Here is a 5,919-nt window from a genome sequence, read left to right as displayed (position 1 = left end):
TACTTCTTCCAAGCTCAGTGTTGATTGAGGCAAGGTTGCCCGTTATCTCCTTTCTTTTATATTCTAATGGCAGACTCCCTCAACAGGAAGCTTACGATAGAAATGAATTTTCGTGACCTCCCTGGAATTCACACTTCCAATGCCCAAAAGCCTATAAACCACGCCCTCTTTGCAGATGACTCCTTCCTTGGTGGCGCCTCTACGAGAATATCTAAATCTTTCGACTCTGTCCTAAAATGTTATTGCAGAGCCTCAGGAGAAATAATAAATGATAGAAAGAGCTCAATCTACAGATGGAATGTGGATCAAGGCAATTTGAACAATATAGCCCAGATCCTTGGCTTCGAGGGCTACGCCCAATGGGACAACATCAAATATCTTTGCCTACCACTCACCTCCGGGGTTAATATCAGAACTCTGTGGCAAGGTATTATCAGCAAGATCAAATCCAAGATCGCCTCTTGGGGAGGGTTTTGGCTCACAAAGGGAGGAAAAACAATCTTAATAAAATCTGTGTTTTCTGCTCTTCCTATCTGCGAAGCCTCTTTTCTTCTTGCTCCTAAACACATCATGGAGCAGATCTCTTGCCTTCTGCAAAACTTTCTTTGGCAAGGAGGCAAAGGCAATCAAAGAAAAATGCACTTGGCAAACTGGGATCTAGTAAAACGCCCAATAGCAGATGGAGGACTCCAGATAAGAGACCCTGCACTCTCCAATCTCGCTCTCGGCTGCAAGATTCTCTGGAAAATCTATTTCGACCTTGCTCATCCAGTCAGTGATAGGATCAGGAAAAAATATGCGTAGGGGGGTCTCTCTCAGGAAACTATCTGTTGACAACACCTCCCCTGGAATGTTAACCTAAAATTTATGCAAAAGCAACATTAGTTGCTTTATGTCTCACCTCTACTGTATTCCAGGCAATGGAAAAAAAAAATTACTTGTGGGAAGACCGTATAATGAATAGCGCACCCCTTAAATCCTATGATGAAATCAGTGACCTCCGATGCTGGCTTCTAGATGCAGGGTATCGCAAGCTATTTGACATAACAGAGTGGGATCGCAAAGGGAACTGGCAGGATTGGAGCTTCCCAATTGTATAGGAGCATCTCCTTCCACAGCTGGGAGAGCTAAAATCGCTCCTCTTCAACGCTGCGCCCATCCATCGTGACAGTCCAGATAGCTGGGGTTGGGGAGACACCGACACTTATACCACTACAGTAGGTTATATCGCTCTGCAGCCAAAAAAAGATAAAATACGTTCTCCCAGCATTTGGAAACAGGTTTGGCATTCTACAGGACTTTCGAAAGTCAATTTTTTTTTCTGGATCCTCATGCATAACAAACAGTTGACAGGTGACAATCTACTAAAAAGAAACATTGTTGGACCTCATTGATGCATCATGTGTAGAAATGTTGGAGAGACAACCCCTCATCTGTTCCTAGACTGCGTTTTTGCCAAGGAAGTCTGGAAAATAACGCTCCTTGATCTGCAAGTTAATCTGCCCCAGCAATGCACCGTGGCTGATCTTTACTCCACATGGTTCCAAAATTATCCTCATCCCATTCCCAACAACTCCTTGTGGTATCACATTTGGCTTTCAATCCCTAAATTCATTTGTTTGGAAATCGGGCTCGCCTGGAACGACTTGACATTCAATAATACTCCTTGCTTCCCTGCAAAAATAGCTGCTAAAGCTAAAGCTTTTCTCCTAGAATCTGTTCTTCAGCATTCGCAAAAATCAGATTCTTCTCTCCTCCCTTCTGAAAAGAGCTGGTTGAATCATCTTAGCCCTCTCCCCAAAGGAAAATCTCTGATCCTCCCCCTTCCCAACCCTCACTGGAGATTAAGAGATCTAGAAGCCAGCTTCCAACTTTGGTAGAGGAATCAACTCAAAACTACAATTTTCTTCGACGGAGCCTCCAAGGGAAACCCTAGGGCAGCAGCTGCTGGTGGAGTCATCTACTCCCCGGACAACACTAGAAAAGATTGCTTCAGCTGGGGGCTTGGTCATCATACAAATAAGTAGGTAGAACTTCTTGGCCTCACAAAATCCTGCCAAATTTTTTGGGAAAGAGGCATCAAAGATTGTCAAGCATTTGGAGACTCAGAAATCCTCATCAAGAAGATCAATATGCAGGACCAGTTCAACAATGCCACACTCAACAAGTCTCTAAAAAGGCTAATGACCATACTAAAGGACTTTGAATCCTTTCAAATTTTCCACATTCTCAGAAGCTCGAATAGTGAAGCGGATATAATGGCAAACAAAGGCTGCCTTCTTGCATCGGGCGAACTCAACATCAATGACAATAGTATTATTCAAGCAAGTGTTCCTTAACCTGAGAAACAGAGTACATCAAGATGTAAGATATTGCAGTGTAACAAGGTTCATTATGCTCCGACCCAACCAAATCATAAATAAAACATACCCGTTTCAGTTAATTTTTTATTATTTTATTATATATATATATATATATTTTTTTTTTAAATCTTGATAAATGGAAGTTGATCATATGTTTTGCTTTGTGTCTCTTTCCAAACTAAATTAATTTTATACAAGATTGAAAATGGTAAAGCTTGCTCCTATAATTATAATGATTTTGCATAAAATTCCTTTTTAACATCATTAGAATTGGATTTAAATACAATTATCACATATTTAGTAAATGGTTTAGTAATTCTTCTAATGGATTTCTTTTCAAGTTGTTTTCCAACAGTTTTATTTTTTTCTTAGAGTATTTACATCATTTTTTTGTTCTAATTGAGCTCTATCCATGGTTTCTTGAGATAGGGCTAACTCAAATGCTACTATATATGTAGTGTTTTTTATGTCCATGGAATACTCCTCACTTATACAAGTTACAATTTCTCCCACTTTTTTTTTTGTGCAACTTCCTGACAATTTCTTGTTGCTTTTATTGTATGCTAAGTTAAATATTTTAAACCTTTTTTTCTAGAATAATCCTTCATTAGCTGCATAAGGCATAATTTTTCCCATACTTCTTGGTGTAATAGTTTCTTCAATTTCATGACCTTTTCCTTTTTCAATTATTGAAATGATATTCTTTAGAGCTAACTAATTAATCTTGCTATCTACAAGTTTTTTTTATTTCTTGATCACACTAATCTTTTTTGTTTGAATTTGCTTGCACATATGCACTCAATTTGTTGTTTTGCTTCTATTTTAATTTTCTTTTTCTTCAATTCTTGTTGTTGTTACAATAATTTATTTTGTCTCTTCTTTCTCTACTTGTCGTTTTTCTTTTATATTTTCCTCCAACCGTGCTTTGACTTCTTCCTCTAGCCTCTATTTTTTAGTTGCAATTTTATTTTGGTCATCTTGGTGTTGTTTCCTTAATTTTGGAGGGAAAAGAAGAAAAATAATTTTTTATTGTACTTTTGGTTTAGACTAAGAGAACACTTCTTTGCTAAAATCAGAACCTGCCAAAACCTTTTTCCACAACATCAGATATTTATTCATGTCTGGAATCCTTCCTCCAATAGTTCAATGTCTTCTTTCCAAATAACAACATGTGTTTAAATCTCATGAAAAGTTTCTCCCTCTAAATGGGAAGCCACTTCAGTCATCATCATTCAAAACATCAACTTGTCTATCATAATACTGTTATGTATCAACAGAACTGTTAGATCATGAAATCAAACTAAATCAGGTTCTAAAACATATATGTTAGTATCAACTACTTTATCATCACATATGAATATGACATCAAACTTTCATCAAGGGTTAGTATCATATAATTAGGATAGCTGACAAGTGTATCATCATACTACAAGGATCATAATCACTACATCAATTCTTTGAGTTAGGGCATCCATTCATACTTTCTAAGCTTATCGAAAACTAAACAAGGTCAACAAGAAGACCCTAAGTTTCCATCTTATTGTTAAACTTTCATCATCAAGGTTACCATGCTTATTACAAGCATTGAACTACTGCATCAAGTCACCATATATAAAAACCAATGTATCTAGATAGGTTCATAAAATCAAGAAATCCATCATGTCTAAAATGTAAGATACTTGTCAAATATCAAGTGTACCAATATATCACATGTACCATAAATCAAATTTACTTTCATATGCATATATAAGTCATTCATGAAGGTGATATTACCATCATGCCTTAGGTGTTATGCTCTTAACCTGCAAAAAGATACCCAAATACAGAATATGCGAAGAAAGATACCCAGGACATAGAATAGTGAGAGACAACAACAAATATTTTATTATTCAGAAAGCAATGTTCACTGGCCTCTTCGAGGGGGCAACCTCCAATAGAGCAGAGCTCGATACAAAAATAAGACACGATTCTCCTCGCAGGGAGTCTCTATCCTTTATATATGACTCATACATGCAATACCAAGGATCGATACCATGGGTTTTATTAATACCATCTATCTAATACTACGGCCCATTTGCAACTAACTGTGGTCCCGTCATTAATTGCGGGTTAACCACTTACAAAACTTACAATTATTAATATGGGCTTTATTGACTCTTGACTATGACTCGATCCCATTACATAAATAAGGGGGTTAGGGTGGGACCCTAACATGCCCTCCCCCTTAAGACTAGCCTTGTCCTCAAGGCTGAATATGCGGAAACTACTGAAGAATAGTGGCTGGTTCTCAAGTTGCATCTTCCGGAGAGGTGTCTTTCCACTTGACGAGGACTTCCCTAATCATGCGACCTCGCAGGTGCCTATCTCGTGTGTCTAGGACCTGTTCAGGTTGGAGCCAGATTGACCCTTCTTCGTCCAATTCGGGTAGACTGGTTTGAATTCTGCAATTGTTCCTAATCACTTTCTTGAGGCATGAGACATGGAAAACTGAATGGATTTTTGCAGTAGGTGGCAAAGCCAACTTGTAATCCACTTCTCCTATGCGTTGAAGTACTTGATATGGTCCGTAGAATTTTGGAGATAGTTTTTGACAACCCTTGTCTTTGAGTGATGTTTGCTTATATGGTTGCAGCCTCAAAAAGACCTGATCCCCTTCTTGAAATTGGCGCTCTGAGCAATGCTGGCCTACCTGTTGCTTCATGCGGTTTTGAGCTTGATGAAGATTCTCTCTAAGATGGGTGAGCATGGTTGCGCGGTGTTGTAGGAGTTGATCCACTGCTTGTACCTTTGAGCACCCCTTGATATAAGAAGTAGGGGAAGGAGGGAGTTGAACATATACTGCTTCATAGGGAGTCATTTTGGTGGTGGCATGAGAGTTGGTGTTATACCACCATTCAGCCAGAGGTAGCCACTATACCCAAAGATGTTGCTTTTCTGAAGTGAAACACCTAAGGTAGGTTTCTAGACATTTGTTGACGGCTTCAGTTTGACCATCCATTTGCGGATGATAGGAAGTACTGAGTTTTAGTTGAGTGCCTTGTAGCCTGAAGAGTTCCTGCCAAAAATTACTAGTGAAGATCGGGTCGTGATCGGACACAGTAGAAGTGGGCATGCCATGCAATTTGAAGATCGGATCCATGAAAGATTGAGCGACCAAAGTCGGTGTAAACGGGTGGGGTAGGGTGCAGAAATGAGCATACTTCGAAAGTCTGTCCACAACCACCATGATGACTGACTTGTTTCCTGACTTTGGAAGACCTGTAATGAAATCCATAGAAACCTCCGTCCATATTGATGCCGGGATGGGCAACGGTTGTAATGTGCCTGGTGTGTTGACGGTCTCCCCTTTGTGGTGTTGACAGACATCACATTCTGCTATGAAAGTAAGGATGTCCTTTTTCATGCCTGGCCAAAAAAATGATCTTCTGGTGCGAGCATATGTCTTTAGAAAGCCTGAATGTCCTGCAATGGGGGATGAGTGCAATTCTGCCACAATGCGACTTTTGAGGGTGGATGTTGGTGATATTACAACTCTGTCCCTGTAGCGAAGAATATG

The sequence above is a fragment of the Pinus tabuliformis genome, chromosome 2_2 (genome assembly GCF_031772625.1).
Source record: "Pinus tabuliformis cultivar Carrire ecotype Pingquan chromosome 2_2, CPIR1, whole genome shotgun sequence".
Taxonomy (NCBI): Eukaryota; Viridiplantae; Streptophyta; class Pinopsida; order Pinales; family Pinaceae; genus Pinus; species Pinus tabuliformis.
Note: the sequence above shows the minus strand (reverse complement) of the source record.